Genomic DNA, 20,197 nt, shown 5'->3' with positions numbered 1-20,197 from the left:
AAGAATCAAAAAACTAATTTTTCTTTAACTTTTGTTCTTTTTTACTTTTTCTGTTATATGTTTTTATACTGTGTTTTTTATGTTGCTTTTTATTGTATTTTTCTGTTGTTTTGTTCGATTGTAATATCTGTTTCATTACATAAAACCAAAATAAATAATTTATAAAAAAAAACAAACCAAAAAAAAAGGAAAAAACAACAACAAAAGACCATTCAGCTTTGCAGCTTTCTCTATATTATTCATAGAGAAACTAAAAATGTGCATGTGTTGTGTGTGGGGGACCCTCCTTTGCTACGCCTGGGTTTGAGAACAGCAATGTCTTCAAAACCACACACAGACAACAATAAGCAGCACCTATGCCAACCTAGCAGTTTGAAAGCATGTCAAAGTGCAAGTAGATAAATAGGTACCGCTCCGGCGGGAAGGTAAATGGTGCTTCCGTGTGCTGCTCTGGTTCGCCAGAAGCGGCTAAGTCATGCTGGCCACATGACCCAGAAGCTGTTTGCCAGCTCCCTTGGCCAATAAAGTGAGATGAGCACCGCAACCCCATAGTTGTTCACGACTGGACCTAACCATCAGGGGTCCCTTTACCTTTATGCAAAGAAAGTGCCTGTTATTCCCATGGACCACACAGACCTGAGTTCCCCGCTGTCATTTAAATCACAATGGATAACTAGAGACAGGAGCAAGCTCTTTGGAACTGCCAGCATTGAAAATAATGTCTCCTATTAGGATTTCCAGCAGCCTGTTGTATTCCAGCCAGCAACCCACAGCAAACAATAAGGTGCCACAGACAAACACAGACTAAGTGGCAGTCTCCATGAGCTTGTGTACTTTTATCTCTCTTCACAGTTGTGCAATGTTTACATTTTCATTTCGGGCGCCGTCTGGCTACCAAGCCAATGGGTGTGGTGTAGAAACTTAAATAGAAAAGAGAATTCCTTCAATGGCACAGGAGATGTAAAAGCGTCTCAGTGTAAAGATACCAGTAAAGGTTGGTCACACTGGGGCTCCCCAAACTATGCTAGATTATGAGCCTCGCCATCCCCTAAAGAAGAAAAGAAAAAAGAAAGGAAAGCTCTTTCTGAGCCTCCAAAAGCACAACTAAGCTGGCTAAACCAGTGTGGTGCATATCCTCCAACATTTCGTATTCTACCCCATCACCATAATTTTATTATTTATACCCTACTTCTCTGGCTGGGTTGCACTAGCCACTCTGGGTGGCTTCCAACATATATAAAAACATAATAAAATATTGAGCTTTAAAAAGTCTTTCCTATACAGGGCTGCTTTCAAATGTCTTCTAAAGGTTGTACAGTTACTTATCTCCTTGGCTCAGGGGTCACATAACTCCATACCCTCCAACATTTCTCCAATGAAAATAGGGATGTCCTAAGGAAAAGTGATCATAAAGAAGGCTGATCGCTGAAGAATTGATGCTTTTGAATTATGCTGCTGGAGGAGACTCTTGAGAGTCCCATGGACTGCAAGAAGATCAAACCTATCCATTCTTAAGGAAAAAAGCCCTGAGTGCTCACTGGAAGGACAGATCCTGAAGCTGAGACTCCAATACTTTGTCCACCTCATGAGAAGAGAAGACTCCCTGGAAAAGACCCTGATGTTGGGAAAGATTGAGGGCACAAGGAGAAGGGGATGACAGAGGATGAGATGGCTGGACCGTGTTCTCGAAGCTACCAGCATGAGTTTGACCAAACTGCGGGAGGCAGTGGAAGACAGGAGGGCCTGGCGTGCTCTGGTCCATGGGGTCACGAAGAGTCAGACACGACTAAACGACTAAACAACAACAACAACAAAGGAAAAGTGGGACATTCCGGAACCAGAATGGCTTCTGTAAAACCAGGACTGTCCTTGAAAAATAGGGACACTAGGACGGTCTGGGAAGGAGCTTGTGCCTTACATACCCTGTGACCATGGCTCTGTCGAAAGGCCTGTCCACACACTTTGAACAGCAGTTGCAATGCATTGTGGGAATGCTGGTGAAGGAAAGGAGTCTGCCTGTCTTTTATTGCAAGACCTTGGACTCCCACAGCCTGCCACAAATGGTGGCTAGTCCTATAACAACTGGCTAATTATGGCTCCATGGGTGTCAGTAGGACCAACTAACTTTAAGCCCTGGGAAGGAAGAATTTGTGTGTGATTAAGGTTGCTATCCTATACACACTTACCTGGAAGCAAATCCTAATGAACTCAGTGGGATTTATTTCTAAGTAGACATGGACTGCATAAGGCATTCTAAATCTCCCAAGCTATAAAGATTTCTGGGATTGTTCCATTATCAGGTAACATGGCAAGTTGGGTTGGTTTATAGATAAGGCATATGCGTTCAATTTCTGGCATCTCCAGGTAGGATTGAAAAAGAGTCTCTATGTTGCCATGTTTTTGTTTGTTACCCAATACTTTTATTTGACTTCCATTTTCTTTTCTTTTCTTGACAGTTGCAAGACAAGCACAAATTTAACAAGTAAACATTTTCCTGTAACAACAGTATCTCCCTACCAAGACAATCCCTGGATGAAAATCTAACCAAGTAATTTGTGAAATGCACAGGAGTCCAACCAAGAAAAAAGTTAACAGCCTAAGTTGCTGCAGAATGCTTCTTTCTACCTTGTCCTTATCCAGTTTGGTGGGTGAAAATTTATACTTCAAAATTGACCCTCCCATGTTCACAATTTTCTCCAAACTTGTAGGGTTCTCCCCTGTCCTCATTATTAATTATGCACTACAAAAGTTACTTTTGCATGTCATCTTGTATTCTATGCCCCCTTTCTTCTCTCTGCACTATTAAAAGTGTGCCACATGATAGTTTTTTTCTAGCAGAGGAGTGAAGAGATGTTTACATTCAATTTGACTCAGCTTTAAAAAAAAGGTGATGATCTTTTCGATCATTACTGACAAAACTGTATTTTACTGGAGAGAAAACAAATGATTTGACCTTGCGAGCCACATAATACATCCCAAAAACAAATCTGCAGTGCCTTCTTTTTTTAATAGTTGTGATTTGCATAGCTGAACTTTGAATGCACAAAGCCATAAATAGTTGTGGAGCTCAAGCTGGCATATAGCCCAGCTATGGTAGGGTGCCAGACAATTGGGGCAGCCGCACATCAAGTAAGCTATTTGGTCGAACAAGGTGATGTCTGACAAAGAGGTTACAAAGCTGGAGACAAGAACTTGTCATTTATCGGGATAATCTACAGCTGATAAGCTGCACAGTGAGTGAACTACCTCTTGAAAAATAAGAGGGAGGGAGAGAGTGTGTGTGTGTGTGTGTGTGTGAGAGAGAGAGAGAGAGAGGAGCCTATTCATCTATTGTTTTTACTAATTAACACGAATTTCATTCCTTAAAAATGAACTGAACAGTTAAGTGACACCAGCATCCCCAAAGCTATTTCTAACATATAAGAAGAAATATAGATATTTTACATTTCTCTGAGAAGTAAAAGCCACAATCTAACATGGTTTGCAGGAATTTACAGACGTTCCCATGAAAGTGTTATTGTTTATTTATTATTTACATAGCAGCGGTAATGTATATGATATTGTTTCAGTTAACAGCAGCAGCAGCAGCACCCTGTTCTGAGGATCTTACAATCTAAGCTGTGTGTTGGAATGCATGTGGTATATGCATGGACTGGAGAGCATGAATGGAAGTTTCTAACCTTAAAAAAATTATATTGTTGGTATGTAATGAAATTCTCGGCAGTATATGGTCTGCATTTAACATTTACAGGTATCAGATCATTCATTAGCATACAGAGTGCAGGAAAAATGTTTTGATTAAAACCTAGAATGCTTTGACTATTCATAGTAATGTGCATTTAATCTTTATTCATTAAGCACAGCAAGAGGTGGAAATGAGAAAGAAAGTGTGTTTCGTTAAAGGTGCAGATTAATTACATTCCACAATTTATTTTCTTTGGCTATCTGACATTTATCACCCTACATATGATCTAGAAACAATAACAACAACAACAACAAAATCCCTTAAAGCAAAACAAAAACACTCTTAACTACATCAATGGAAATGATATGGGTGAGTTCAGTTTGGGTTTTATTATGTGAAAAAATATCAAATGAGTGGTTTAATGACCCTGAACACAAGACCAGAAGTGAGAATAAATGAGAAATTGACTAACAACCTCATTTTAATATTCAGTGTTCTGTTAATGAATAGACAGATTTTTTGGGGGGCCAAAAAACTAGCACTTTGTCCAGGATTCAGCCTCAGAAGTAAAAGATAATCATGAAAAGTCGCATTCTTGCTCACCCCACCCCAAACACTAAACATCATTCTACCCTGCCACACACTAATGACTGTGGTCTTCTTGGTTTATCCACTCAGAGTCAAACTAGCTGTGACCAGATCTGTGATTAAGATTGTGTATGTGTGTATGTTTGGGGGTGGGGGAACCTAATCAGTAGCCTCATGCGGCAGCCTTGAAAGTTGGGAACATGACGTGCTGAAAAAGTTTGTGGAATGCTTTTCTCCCTTTCCCCAGTGTAAATCCTCCCCCTATTTGTTGCCGGGTGGGGGGGAAATCTCCCCATAGCACCTCTTAGAACACATCCATACCATACCATACACAGAATCAAAGAATAATCTGAAGCACATTTAGCACACTTTTAAAGCACATGGCTGACCACAAAGAACTATAGATTGTTAAGGGTGCTGGGAGTTGTAGCTTTGTGTGGAGTAAGGTACAGTTTAAATGTGTGCAAAATGCACACTTCAAATGTACAGTGCAGATCTGACCACAGTGCTTACCTGTTCAGTTGGAGGCAAAACTACATATTATCTCAGCAAATGCTTATTCCCAAACCTGTTTGTCAAGATGCCTGAATGCAGGGCTTAGTAAGTTACAAGAGAGAGTTGGAAAGCAGGAAGGAAGAGGTGTTTAATCACACCAATGTCCACCCAAGATCATTTTCCTTCATCGGGTAGAGACTGAAAGTAAACCTAACTCAGGGGAAGGAGGGGGAAACTTTTAGAAGCATTTGTAGGGGAGAGCAGTGGGCATGGGAAAGGTTAAGGATCCCACCTGCCTACTTTTTTCTGTTCTTCCCTGTATTAATGTCATTACAGCAAAAAATAGGTTCGGGAGCATATGTTTGCTACAATAGCATGTGATTCTGTCCTCAGTAAATATACTTCTCGCAAATGCCCTTCCCCACATGAGTGATACTGGGTAGAAAGTGTTGTTGTAGTGACCAAGGCCTGGGGGAGATGAGTTCGAATCCCCACTCAGTTATGAAGCTCACTAGGCGATCTTGGGCCAGTCACTCTCTATTAGGCTAACCAACTTCACCAGGTGCTTGTGCGAATTAAGGGGGGGCATCATGGTGGGCCATGTAGATTGTCCTGAGCTTCTTAGAGAAAGAACAAGACAAGAATAAAATAAAAACATTAAATGACTTTGTAGTTCAGTTTCATGCTCCTTAGCAAACTGTAAATATTTAGCAAATAATAAAGGGTGATGATGCACATGATCATGTGGAAATGAAGACTAATTCTGGCTGTTTGTTCCAGAATCTGTAGGATACAATGAGAGGAATGAACAGCTCAGCCCTGCTTCCTTCCCCTGGCCTGGAATGAGCTTCTTCATGTGGACACACCTTCCATTGTTTGAGCAAACAATGCTCACAGAGCCAGTTTTTCTGTTTCTCTGGCTTACCCTGCAATGCAGGCAATGTGGAAGAAGGAAAGATGTATAAAGAACATCCTCAATGACCTAGATCACCTCAGGGGCAGTCAGAAACTGTCATCTATGCCCTGATCATTCCTGGGAGCTCTAGAACCGCACTGCAGGAGAACCCAAGCAGCATCTGAAAGCAAGATGGAGCCACAAGTTTAGAGTGATGGTGATCTGAGTGAGTCAGTGAGAAGAGTGGGCCTGTTTTCTGGTTCAGGAAGTGCTTCCCTGAAAAGTGCCAGGGCGTGTGAGCCTTTATCCAATGAGAGGCTGCTCAGTGGTGTGGGAAAGACAAGGCAACCTGCCTAGCCTCACACACCCACTCGGATTACGAATAATATTGATATCTTCCGGGGCCAAGCCATAAAAATGAAAGAGCACCTGTGGCAATGCCTGGGGAAGGCCTGCCTCAAATTAGGTAATTCTTGCTTCCAGGAATGGTTGTGTGGGAGAAAAAGGAAGGAAGAGGGAGGTCATACTGAAACTTGTGGTGGGGGTGAGCATCTACCTGGGCTGGGAAGGGTAAGCTACAAAGAAGAAATCATAGAATTGTAGAGTTGAAAGGGACCACCAAGGTTCATGTAGTCCAAACCCTTGCAAATAGGTAAAAAAATGATAAAAGTAAAGGACCCCATGGCGGTTACATCCAGTCAAAGGCGACTATGGGGTTGCAGAACTCATCTCTCTTTCAGGCTGACAGCTTTCCGAGTCATGTGGCCAGCGTGACTAAACCACTTCTGGCGCAACGGAACACCATGATGGAAACTAGAATGCATGGAAACACCATTTACCTTCCCACCATAGCGGTACCTATTTATCTACTTGCACTGGTGTGCTTTCAGACTGCTAGGTTGGCAGGAGCTGGGGCAGAGCAACAGGAGCTCACTCCATCACGGGAATATGAACCACCAACCTTCTGATCGGCAAGCCCAAGAGGCTCAGAGGTTTAGACCACAGCGCCACCCAAGCCCCCCTTGCAAATGCAGGAATCTCAACACACAGTTCCCTGTTCACTTTGAAACCAGACCCTGCTTAGCTTTGCCAATGCACTAGCAGATTTATTGCTAGCCCCTACACAGAGCAACTTGAATAGTCACCAGAAATACGTGCTTTAAGATGCTAGTGACCTCTGGGTGCCTCAGTTTATGCTCCCCGGTTTTCAGGACAGAGTGACAATTAAGCTTTGCTTATCGTTTGTCTGCCTCTGTACCAGTTTGAATAAAATGTCCTTTGGAGTTTTTCATACGGCACTGGGTGCATCTCTTTGCTGATTCATATTCTGTGATAGTCTCACTGAAACAATTCTTAAGTGTGACACCCTTCTCTCTGAAAGTCAGCCTTGGCACTACACCTACTGACCCGGTTCTCCCACTTCTTTCACCATAGGAAAGCTTTGGCAGCCAACCAAGACAATGAGACAGCTCCTTGTTTTATATATAGTCCTCAGCCCTGACATGGATAGAAGTGATTCATTTTGCACCTAAAGACAAAGGATTCTCTCGTTCTGTACTGTTCACCCCGAAAAACCTTATGCGTTGCCAACATAAACAAAGAATGCAGGGATAATATTAATAATATTATTAAGAGGAAGAAGAAGAAGAAGAAGAAGAAGAAGAAGAAGAAGAAGAAGAAGAAGCAGCAGCAGAAGCAGCAGCCACCCATCTGACTAGGTTGCCCCAGACACTCAGGGTGCCTTCCAGCAAATAAAAACATCAAACATCTTTCAAATGTCTTCTAAAAGTCAGATAATTGTTTATTTGATGGGAGGGCATTCCACAACTGAGAAGGCCCTTCACCTGGTTCCCTCTAACTTCACTTCTCGCATTAGGGGTGGCTTTAACAGGTGAAGGCATTATATAATAATCTGTCAATAATCTGTATTGACAGTTACCTCATGCCAATAGGCCCATTTGTATGCAAAGGATACAGGGTCTTTGACAGTACTCAAGGTGAGGCCTGAGTCAGTACACACCAGCATAGCATGGGGCAGAGGATACTGAGATCACGGGTGGTGTGTGCTATCTAAGAGTTAGTTGGGCTCTGTGATCACATTTTGGACTTGCACACTACAGTCTCCTGGGGAAGCACAATATATTGAGTCAGTCCCTACCACAAAAGCTCCCTAGCCTGTCTTCAGTGAATCAACAAAGATATCTAACTTTTATTTCACACACACACACACACACACACAAAAGTCCTCCAGTCTTGAAACCATGTTATAGGTTTTCTTAAATCCTGTGAACGCCTCTGCTTTTGTATCAAAGACAACAGAAAATCAGCTTGGCACACATTTTAAGCCCTCCATTGTTTTAATGCATCTTTGCATTTAAGTTCTTGAATAATTGCCTTTTTTTGAAAAGTTTCTTCTGGGATTAGACAGGAAAGCTTTCAGCTGTAAGACTAAGAAGAGGTTACATTAGTGCTTGGAAGAAACTACTTTTTTCCAGCAATATTTTTCCCCCATTGTCAAAACAGTTCAAATGCATGATGGCTTTATGTTTATTTCCAACCAAATGTTTGAGGAATGAGATGATGTTGAGGTGGGGAATAGAGGCCTATTTCAAGAGCTGTTGAACACAAGTCTCCTTTACAGTTGGTTTATCTCATTCAGGCTCCTTTTCTATGAAGTCTCATTTTAAGGTGACCTTTTCACGTACAATATGATGAATTTTTCATTTTATTTGATTGCAAAGATGCTATGATCAAAGAGTATAATAAATATTGCCTTTTCCCCAGTCTTGGGGTAGTGCTGGGGAGAACCTTAGAAAATATCTGGGTGTTGTTGTTTTTTACAAAATGGTAGCATGCAGCTTTTACTCAGGATGTGGTGTCTATATTCTGAAAATATACCATTTTAAATTCACATATGCAGCAAAACCCTGGTGGAACATAAATAAGGATCAATTTTTATACAGTTCAACACAGTAAAACATTATATAGGCCTAACCCTCTCTCAATCTAAAGCAGAGATACAATTCCTCTCTCAACTGATAGAACGTAAACCATATTTATGTGTGTGGGTATGTATATATTACAATAAATTATGCAGCAAAACACATTGGCGAACACACCAGGTTTCTAAAGCATTTCCAGCAGAGATGGTAAATCTTTATGTTTCTGTAGAAACAACAACCAAAAATACTAGACAAAAATTAGATGGGAATTTTAAAGATGGCTTTACAGGGTTTAAATATTCAGATGTTTATAGCTGCATGAATAATACCCTTATCAAGTTGCACATTTATTTTTAAGTGAATTTTCATTATTTTCAAATGACAATTTTGCTTGTTCTCCTTTGTATTCATCGGTGTCAGATACAGAAAATAGTTTTCTGCTTACCATTCTGGGGAAGATGAAATTTATCATTGTGCCAAAAGTACCCTGGAAAGCAAAGAAATGTTATTAGTTATTATGCCCTTATCCATGGGGAGCCTAACTCCCCAAACATCAGCATCCACACACAAATGAAACAAACCAATAGCTAGAAACACAAAACAAAGCAAAATACAAAACAAAGTGTCTCCCAGAAACATCCTATATCTATTTAGGAAGCCCTAGTTAAATTCTGTCGGTGCTCAGGGCCCCTGAAAGTAATCACAAAAATCAGAGTATACATTATATTTTATATTATTATAGTATTACTTTTCAAGCAGACTCCACAGAGTGAATTACATAGAAATAGCCACACAATAATCATCAATTGAAATGATTGAAGGAACAGCAAAGAGAAGTTTCAAGGGTGAAGGAGGACCAAATCTTTCTCTCCCTAAGAGCAAAATGGTTCTTGAGCAGCCACGTGGTGTGGTTGTCAGGGCTGGGTGGCAGGGAAACCATCTCAACTGGAACACCTGGAATGAGAGGGTGGGCAGCTCTCCAGGCTGTTCCATCATCTCCCCCCCCCCCACCCCAGGGCAAGATGGTGTTTGAGGAAGGAGATGCACTGGGATGACTTCCATCTTGTAAAGCTTTCAGTGAGCTTTCTCTGTCGATCCACTTCCTCATTTGTGCAAAGACAGGCTAACAAAAAGGCTAGAACCCAGTTTAACCACGTGTAGCAGCTTGAAGATGCCATGTTTATCATTTGATTTATACCCCACCTTTCATCCAATGAGCTCAAGGTGGCATACTTGGCTCTCTGTGTCCTCTTTTTGTCTTCACAACGACCCTGTAAGGTAGGTTAAACTGAGAGGCAACAACCACCCTCAGGTCACTCAGTGAGCTTCATGGCTAAGCGGGGATTTGAACCCCTTTCCCTCAGATCTTAGTCCAACACTTTAACCAAGGCACCATACTGGCTCTCATTATGTTGCTAACCATAGTCATATTCACAATGTGCTGAGAGGCAACTGGGACCTTTGCTGAAAACATTCACAAATAAAGGATCCACCTGGGCATCTGTCATAGGACAGTTGAAATAAGTCACTTATGGGGGGTGACTTTATGTGTGTGCAGAGAAGACATCATGGTCATGCGAATTTGCCCTATGTTGAAAATCAATGTTGCTGCTTTTTGCATTAGATTGAAGCCACGGCTATGAATCAATTTGTGGACTTTCCATTCCCCTACACTTTTTAAAGCCATTAGTACTCCAGCAAATTCATTTGTGTATCACATGTTTATTCTATTCTTCCAAAGAGCTCAAAGCAATATATATAGGATTGCCCCTGAAAGGCAGGTCAGGTTAAATAGTGACTAATAACCCATTGAGTTTCACGGCCGAGTGGAAATATGAACCTGAATTTGCTACAGCCAAGCCCAAGACCCTAGCCATTATTAGACAAGCAATGGCCCTGTTTTAAAATTCCTCCAGACTGCACAGAGAATCTGATGTTTTATGTGACAATGGACTCAAAGTAAAGGTCCCTTTCACTCCAGCTCATTCAGGAAATCACAGCTCATTTAGCACCACCAACTTAGTATGATACAGTAGAAAACAGGAAAATTATGCTATCTTTCTTTAACCAGGTTACAGTATATATGGTGGATCAGACAGGGATGCAAAGAGAAATCTGTAGCTGAAACTGAACAGCGAGAAAAGGGAAGTCAGTCAGTAGAACAGGAACTACTAGACATTCTCATGGTTAGGTGCAAGTTTGTGGATGGCTGCTTAACTTACTTTTGAGGTGACTAAGGGTGCATGTGAGTAAGTGAGTTTCCTTTCTTTCATTCTGCAAATCAGCTCTCACCAATGGTTGATCTGGTGCTTTGTAGCCTTCCCAGTTGCCCACACTTCAATTAAATTCCAGGGAAAGGCATCATGAGGTAATATTTCTCATGGGCCTTTTTCAGATCAGGAAGCATGGAGGGTTGGCTGCAGACTGCTTGAGAAATGTTTACCGGAAAGAAATTCTCTCTCTCTCTCTCTCTCTCTCTCACACACACACACACACACACACACACACACCACCCTTGGTTATCCTGCAGCAATAAGGTGATCTCAAAACTTTGTGCTCACAGAAATTATGAATAAACTCTAAAGTGCCTTGAAGATGAGGCAGAAAAAAATGAAGGCTTCTTTTGTGAAATTGGAGGACAGATTTGAAACATGGAATCCAAACACCGCAGAGACCAAGAAAAACCCACATTGTCTAACTGTTGTTGTTAAGCATCTAGGTTTGTTGAGGAAGTTGCTTTCATTTCTCCTAGTTTGCTACTGAGGTCTTGCCTAGTGGATAGGCCATCAGCTGAGGACTGTGGGAGCAAGTCACTGTGTTCCTTATAGGAAAAGGAACCAACTAGGGTTGCCACCTGTCTTGTAAAAAATGGGATTGTCATGCTTTGGGACCACAGTTTCCCTTGTCCCGTTTGGCCCCCAAACAGGATGCCTTTTGTCCTGTTTTCAAAAAATAAAAATAAAAATAAAAATCAGCATTTGTGTGTTCCCCCTAACTTGCTTGTCTCATGCAGCCTAGCTTGCTAGGTGCCTAGGAAGTTGAGCCCACCCTCCCTTCCAAAGCTGGCTGATTGACACTCCGGGCTAGGCAATGGTGGAACCAACGCTCAGTGGAAGAACATGTGTCCTGCATGCAGAACATCCCACGTTCAATTCCTCTCATTCACAAGTGACTCACTGGGTGGAGTGGAACAGCAACACCAGCTTCCCAGTAGATGGATTAATGTTGCTTACCTGGAAGGGGAGGGGGAAGGGCAAGGTGGCGATGAGGTCAATGCAGTGCAAGGAGTGCCCAATTGCCCCCCCCACTGCATTTGAAGTGCGCCAATCTCCCTGCCACTTCACCCTTCCCTCCCACTAAGCAAAAGCAACCCACCTGCTGGGGAGCTAGCATAGTGGATCCTTCTCCGCCCCTAGTGATCCACTTCTGCTGACATCTCCAGTTGAAATGCTCAGGTGGCAGGTGATGCAAAGACCACGGAGAGCTACACAGATATTCAGAATGTAATACTGGATTAGATGAACAAACAGCCTCTTCTCATAATAATGCAGTTTCTTATGTCCGTGACTCTGCAACTGGTATCAGTGTACCCCACCCAGTCTGAGTACATCAATTCCAAACTTAGAAATGCATCATCATTGTTTTGCTGATATCACCTGTGTAGCAATGGCTACTGAATCCACATAGCCAGGTCCCACCCTGCATTAATAACACTGGAAAGAGAGAGGTCACACAGCCTTCTCCACCTGTATTGCACCTGCCCAAAGGCGGTGGCAGGGTAGCAAATAACCACAGCCTCCACCCATCCAATGTGGTTTCGCTGCTTCAAAATCTTACTAATCTAGAATGTAATCCGGCTACACTAAAGTGGGAAGCACACTTTGCAAGTGACCTTAATTTTGTTTCTTCTTCTTCTCCCTAAGATAAAACATGTAATTAAACTAAATTCCTTTCTGAATTTAGTCTTGAATTTTAAGTGCATCATTCTTGTCTCTTGTGACATTCTGCACTATAAATTCTTTGGCACTTGGGCTACCTGGCCACCCTAGAACTCATCACACTAAAGTGCTTCACCGGGCTGCCAATTATTTTCTGGAATTAGTAGTCCAACCCCATGACAACATTTTTTAAAGTTGTTGCTTTCCAACACTTTTTTTCTCCTTCTATTAACATTTCAGCCTGACCAATGTATGCTAGCTTACTGCTCATACCACTAAATGCAATGACCTCCCTGCACCTTATAAGCCTCATAAGGTCACATTTACTCCTTGCACTTCATAAATCAATAAACACATCCGAAAGTTCTTCTTGTTGTTTTTTAATCGACAGTTCCTGAAGAGGGCAGTACGTTCTAGATATTATTGAATCATAATCTAAGACGTGACAGCCAGGCTTTACTGTACTGTAAGTAAGAGAGTGAAAAAACATATAGCTGGATATTTTGTGTAGCAGGTCCCATGGAACAATAAACCAGATCAGGCTGTTACAAGCCAAGGTCAAAACTGCATCTGATTATTAAAGGGAGCATTCAAATAAGGGACCTGAAGCAATGCATTTAGCAAAGGGAACAACAACAAAATCAACAAGAAGTTGTACTTTCACAAGGAATGGGTTTTATCTTTAATGCCAGATATAACTCGTCCCCCCCCCTCCTTATTGGCAGTGCATATACTGTCAAAAACTTCTAAAGGGGTTAGATTTAATTATCTCACTCCTTGCACATTTCATCTCGATTGCTATGGCAACATGCGGTTGCCTCAGCAGCAATGCACACTTTAATCAGATATTTCCTCACTCATTTCTCTGTTCGCCACAGCAATGCAATGAAATTTATAGCCAAGCCCTGATACATGTCGTTACACCTCAGAGGAACCGGCGGAGTCCCTTCCAACCATGCCCAAATGGGTGCGCATATCAGCGCACCGACATGTACGTGCAGAGCCACCTACCCAGATGTTTTCAGAGAGTTTGGCAGCTGGATGACATGTGGAGTGCGAGGAGATGATAAGTAGGTGTGCTTAGAGCACATTTCAACTTCATTGATTTCTCTCTCTCTTTTTTAGCCTGTTTCCTTTACCACTCCCTCTTTACAAAGCAGCCATCCACTTATTCAGGCAGCCCAACCCTCCAAGCTAATGGGCAGCACCCCGGGTTTCTGCAGGAACTCTATTTAAGTGTCGAGAAGAGAAAACATAATAACCGGCCAGACAATATCATTTCTTCCACTTCCACCCCTCCCCAAAAAGCTTTTTGTTTGATTACTCATCCCTTGATTAAACACCTCTCAGAGGATGACACGGCCTCTTTCAACTGCCTGACTGAGAAATCAGGGACAAACGCTAAAACAAAAATAATTAGGGGCAGCGAACCAGCAGCAGGAGTGCAATTCAAACAGGAGACAATGTGATCATTCAGACAACTGCAACATGGGCATACAGTCTGATTACAGGAATGTGTAGCATTTCCAAAGCAGGAGAAATGTATGAATCAGAGGGAAAAATTGCAAGCAATTGAGCATGAAGCAAATGGGATGTCTATGTTTCACACATGAAGATAAGGCTAGATATAAAAACAAACAAAACAGATCTGGATGGATAACACTTGAAGTAATACAAAAGCACTGATTGTGATTTTTCTTCTTATTCTTTATCCTATTGCTGTTGCTATTACTGTTCTTATTTATTTTAGGAGAGTAGAACCTGCAGTTCCCAGAATTAATACCAGTTCTTTGCCTCCATTGGCAATTAAGTCCTCTTGACTCAGTATATGGGATTATTCCTATACTGGCCTCAGAGTATGGATCTGTGGCACTGGAATGCAGCCAGGGGCTGTAACAGTAAATATAAATATATAAACAGTGTTATAACTATCATTGAAAAATTGGCTGTGCCTGTGAAAAACCCAGGAGAAAAGTATCTTTTTTAAAACAATGTCTTATTTGTTTTTAAACAAATGCAAAAACCATTAAACCCTTATCCAGCAGTACATCTAATGATGCCTATTCTACCAGGAGAAAAGTCTTATGAGACTTGAGTTAAATTGTTTGGAAGACCACAGTGGGCTCCATAATAAACTCAAGTTCAATTGCCTTGTTCTGAATTAAAATGATGGATTTTGGTTGTTGTATTTATAATTAACTTGAGGACCTTTTTCTCCACGTTTGCTGAATGTGTGGAAGGAGCAGGATCACACCATTAATCCTGCCCCTTTAATGTTAATGCACTTGCTGACCACGCCCCCAGGCAGCCATGCTTCTAATGCTTTTAGTCCGAATGGAGACCTATGCACATAATGTTGAACGCCTCCACCCTACAATTACTAGAGTGGTTTAACAATCAAGCCCCCTTTCCAGTGAACTCTGGGAATTGTAGTTCTGTGAGGGGAATATGGTTCTCTTAACAACACTCAGAACCCTAAACAAACTACAGTTCCTAGGATTCTTTGGAGGAAGCTGTGACTGCTGAAGTGGTATAGTGCTTTAAAGGTATAGTGCAGATGGGGGCATAAATGAAGAAGTATCTAAAACATCATGCTTTGAAACCACAGTTTACAAAGACAGAGGCATGTGGGTAAAATATGTCACAGAGCAAATCAACAGGGTTATTTCATCAGTAGGGACTGGCTGAGAAAGAACGCAGATGGTTTATGAAGGAGGAGGAAGATGGAATTGTGTCGTAAATTCTTGGCTACACTTGAAGGAAATATGGGGAGCTTCAGGAGAGATGTTTGGGCAGAGTGGAGGAAACAGAATCATGTGTGAAGGAAATAAAAAACAAGGTCTGTTTGCAATTTCTACCTATCATATATGCAGCATTACTATTTTCTCACATACATCCCTATCAAAGGAAACATTGATTTCCCTTCCCCCGCTGTGATGCCTAATAGCTCTGAAAATGATTCTCTGAATATAAGTTGAAAGTAAGATTTTTGTTTTCCTTGCATGTCATGCAGAAGAACAGAGAGGGCATAGATAAAGATTTGTCGAGAAAGTGAAGCGATTTACCATAGAGACACAAAAGCAAAACACACAAACATGACTTCATTGCTATTAAACTTTTCCTTATGAACATATGCTACATAATGTATAGGCGCTCAAATGTAAACATTTCAACAGAGTAAGAGGTGGTGGGGAACCCCTGAAAAGTGGTTATAAATTACCATAATTACTACAGACAGAAATGCATTCATAATCCTACTGTAAGTGCATAATTTTACTTGCACCAGCAATCTTTCCAATTCCATTGGTGCAATCTAGCAAAAGATGGTTGCACTTAAGTTCCCTTGAAATCAATGGGACTTAAGAACACAGTGAAGCACTTAACATCCAGTCTTGCCTAATTCTTCCCAGGTTGTGCCCAGTGGATCAACATGTAGAATTTAATAGGGCTGGAAAGCAGCTGAAGTTCCTCTGCTCCAAAGCAGCTTGTTTGAACTGGATAATGAATGTGTCTGAGAGCTAGCTCACTCTTTCTCCACTCTAGAAGTCTTGCGCATGTGGCAGGGCCAGAGTGAACACTTCCACTGAGCGCATGCACTCAAGTCCACATACCTGATCTCATAATTCTTCCACCTCAAAAAAAAAAATTAAAAAATAAAAATAAAAAATTTTTAAAAAATGGATAGAAGGATCATGGGAATCAGATGCACCACACATACACTTATCTGTGTCAACACTGCATGTTCAATTTATGCATGACATCATATGTATGGCAGTGGATACATATGCAAGCATACAGTCTACCATAATAGTGTCCGTGTGTGGATCTTTGGAAACTAGCTTTGGCTGAATCAGACTGTTGGTCTGTCTAGCTCAGAATTTTCTATGCTGTTTGACAGTGGAATTAGCTGTTCGACAGTGGAATTTGCTGCCAAGGAGTGTGGTGGAGTCTCCTTCTTTGGAGGTCTTTAAGCAGAGGCTTGACAACCATATGTCAGGAGTGCTCTGATGGTGTTTCCTGCTTGGCAGGGGGTTGGACTCGATGGCCCTTGTGGTCTCTTCCAACTCTATGATTCTATGATTCTATGACCGGCAGTGACTCCCCAGTGTTGCATAGAGGACTCCTTCCCAACCCTACCTGCAGGAATGGCTCACCTGGTGGGAAAGAGCCACAGAGCATTGCTGCCACTTATTGGGAGGGACTGCAACATAGGCAGTGAGGGATAGTAAGTATCCTGTTTACCAGCTCATCAGTTAACTGGTAAAGGTGACCAGCGAAGTGACCAGCAAGCTTTTCTAGATCAAGGGCTGGGGAAATCCCTGGTCCCTGATGCTATTGTTTTGCGAAATGGTCCCCCCAGGTAGGTTCATCTGGAGCAGGGGTTGGCAACCTAAGGCTCCTAAGGGGTCGTATTGAGGCAAGGAAGAAGGGCTACCCCTATGCTATTCATATAATCAGTTATCACAAATCAATATATTCATATATGCTCACACATAATCAAGGCTTACAGTGTTTGAAAATCCATTTTGAATCAAAGGGAAGCTGTCCCTCCCTGGGGATAGCAAAGGGGAGAGAGAAGGAGTGGTGTGTTCTTCTCACTTCTGGGAAGGATCGCCGATCACAGACCTCGCCTGTTTTCCTGCAAGGAGTCGCAGGGGGGAGGTCAACAAGGAATTCAGCCGGTGCCTGCAGCCTGGCACATTCCTCTGACCGAGGCAGGATTCCAACAATGGTAGCAGAGGATGGTTTCTTCGATCCATGGAAGTCTGCAATGAGAGGTTGATCCTCTGCACCTACGGAAAGAAGATAACGTCTGCCTACAGCCAGAAGCTGAACAGACGAAGTGACAGCCAAGCCACGGAGCCCCAAGGTATGAGAATTTCGGGCTAAAAGTGTGAACGCAGATTGATTTATTCTCTGGTTCACGGGAGCAGCGTTTGGGAAAAACAGCTCCGAGTGAGAAGAGGCTTGCATTCCAGAAATTCTTGTGGTTTCCTGTACAAGAAAGGAATGCACAGTTGCTAAGCAACGCCCGTCAGTGAAGTGGAAAGCTACTGAAAAGGGGGCTGGGCTGTCAGGCTGTGCCTGAGAGAGGCGAAAAACAAAGTTTGTTTTGGCTAGCATCTCACGAGCTCTTGGAAGGGGACTTTCTAAAGCAGCCAGCGTTTAGAGCTGCCAGCTGCCAAGAGCGTAAACAACCAGCTATTGGATTTTAGCAGGTTTGAGAGTGAGAGTTAAGGCAAGGACTCAAAATGGATGCCAAGAAGGGGGGGAGGCATGCCTTCTCCACCCCTCCTAACTAATGACAATTATTCATCTTGGTCTATCAAGATGAAGGCCCTGCTGCAGAATCAGAGACTGTTTGGGGTGATTGAGAACCCCATCCCTGCAGCACCAACGCGTGCTTGGGAATCACAGAATGTGAAGGCCAGGACGGCTATAATTCTGTGTGTTTCAGACTCTCAGCTTGTGCATATACAAGATTTAGAGCACGCAAAAGAGGTTTGGGACATGCTCCGGAGAACACATCAGAGAGATGCAGGTTCTTCAGCGTTGCTGTATTTTGAAAAGCTGACCAATCTGAGGCTTGCGCCTGATGGAGATGTTCAAGCGCACCTGACGGAAATGAAATATCTGCGTCAACAGATGGTGGAACGTAATTTCCGTCTGCAGGAGGAAGTGTTTTGCTTCATGGTGATAAACAGCCTGAATCGGACTTACAAAACGGTTGCCAGTCAGCTTGGGTCCCTACCGGCGGCTCAGTTAACCGTGGAGAGGGTGTATGCAGTTGTGCTTAATGAACATGACAGACTTGCTGCACTGGAGGTAAAGGACAGGGGGAGGGAAGAACGGAGTTCTAACACCCCCACTGCTGTAGCTACTGGAGAAAATGCTGTAGCTTTGAACGTTGTCCGATGTTACAATTGTGGACAAACTGGGCATCTTCAGCGGAACTGCAAGAAGCCGCGTCAGCAGAAAGGAGCCAAGGGGAGCTCTACGAAGTCTGAGGCGTCAGGCAAAAGTCATACCAAGTCAAAGGCGAAGCCTGCAAAGGCTTTGATGTCGCTAAAAGCCACACCAGAAGCAGGGAACTCTTTCGTTCTGGACACTGGAGCGACGGTCCATATGTGTCCAAACAGGGAGCTATTTTCGACGTTTAAGAAGCAAAGCTTCGCTGTGCAACAGGCCAACGGTCAGGAGCTGGAAGCGACCGGGATTGGAACTGTGTATCTTGAAAGTCTGAACTTGACTATAAACAATGTTTACTTGGTTCCAGAGTTGAAGTTCAATCTGCTAAGCGTTTCGCAGATTGCTAAGAAGGGACTAAAACTGTCCTATGATGCTGAGAGCTGCAAGATCTACAAAGATGGAGAGCTGTATCTTTCTGCCAAAGAGAAAGATGGACTGTATTTGTTGACTTTTGATCAATGTGATTACATGAAATGTGATTCTAACATGATCTCTTTTGCAGGTGTAACCAAGAAGGACACCAAGCAGGTGACCTCAAGGGTCGACAAGGCATTTCAGCGGGTGTATGCTGATGTGATTGGTCCTCTAGCACCATCTAGAGGCAATGCAAAATATTACCTTGTGTGTGTGGATTCTTTCACAAATTTTGTCTGGATTTATGTTTTGGAGAAACCAAAAGAAGCCTTAGAAAGGTTTAAAGAGTTTTGTGACAAGGTTAAAAATATGCATGATGCTAACATTGCTTGTCTTTTCACAGATGAGAAGCCAATTTTTCTTTTACAGGATTTCCAGAGGTTCCTGCAGAAGAAAGGGATAAGACACAAGATTGCTACTTCCGCAGAAGCGTGGAACAGGGGTGTCTGTGTTAGGGTGAACAAAGAATTGCAAAAGGGAATGCAGGCGCAATTACTTAGTTCACATCTGCCAAATGAATACTGGGCGGAGTCACTATTGTAGTATACTAATACGTGGTTGAGAAAGTTTTCAAAAGAGTTGGGAAGTTCTCCTTTTGAGAAACTGTTCCATAGAAAACCTTCTGTTGCCCATTTCAAGGTTTTTGGGTCTCATGTGAGGACAGAAGCTCCAGGTGGAGTAAAGAATGCCAGAGGCATTTTTGTGGGGTATGAAAAGGGTCTCTACAGAGTAATTTTGTCTGAGTCTGGTCAGGTGATTCTCACAAAATTTCTAGAGAGTGCTCCTGAACAGGAGAGAGTGATTGTTCACACATTTCCCACAGGAGATGATGATTCAGATGATGATGATGATTTTACTGATTACAGTGGTACTGATGATGACAGTAGTAGCTCAAAGAGCTCAGTTGAAACAGTCATTGAGAGGAAATCTCACATAATGGCTAGACCCTCAGAGGTAGAGGAGGACGAACCACTGATTACCCTTAGTACTGGTTCTCCAGAGAGTTCAGAGGCTGAACCAGAAAGCAGAGAAGATCAGCACCTCATACGTAGGTCTGAGAGAGCAACAAAGGGTGTACCACCCAAGAGGTATTCAAAGAAGTTTGCCAACTTAGCTATTGCATGTGTTGCTGTTGTAAACAACCGAGGACAGGTTAAAGCTGTGTCTAAGTCAGAGACAAAGGCACAACAGAGAGTTGCTAACCAAGGTAATGAAGATGCACTCATTCCTTGGAAGTCACACAACCAGAGAGGTACATTGGTGAAACCAA

The 20,197-nt window shown here is 42.5% G+C and overlaps 1 protein-coding gene and 1 long non-coding RNA gene across 2 annotated transcripts in view; one reads left to right on the top strand and one right to left on the bottom strand.

Moving 5' to 3' along the window:
• Positions 1–9,074, bottom strand: part of ADGRL2 (adhesion G protein-coupled receptor L2) — a 249,524-nt gene extending 240,450 nt beyond the window's left edge. The window contains exon 1 of the mRNA XM_081865672.1: positions 9,051–9,074. The gene's annotated coding sequence lies outside the window, so the exon portion shown is untranslated. The remainder of the gene's footprint in view (positions 1–9,050) is intronic.
• LOC309343993 overlaps positions 3,030–20,197 on the top strand; it is a 57,312-nt gene continuing 40,144 nt past the window's right edge. Inside the window, exon 1 of the long non-coding RNA XR_014157501.1 lies at positions 3,030–3,233. This is a non-coding gene — a long non-coding RNA (uncharacterized lncRNA). The remainder of the gene's footprint in view (positions 3,234–20,197) is intronic.

The sequence above is a fragment of the Podarcis erhardii genome (assembly GCF_964252035.2).
Source record: "Podarcis erhardii genome assembly, chromosome: 6".
NCBI classification, from domain to species: Eukaryota; Metazoa; Chordata; class Lepidosauria; order Squamata; family Lacertidae; genus Podarcis; species Podarcis erhardii.
The sequence above is the reverse complement of the archived record's forward strand: the minus strand, read 5'-3'. Positions and strand labels throughout refer to the sequence as shown.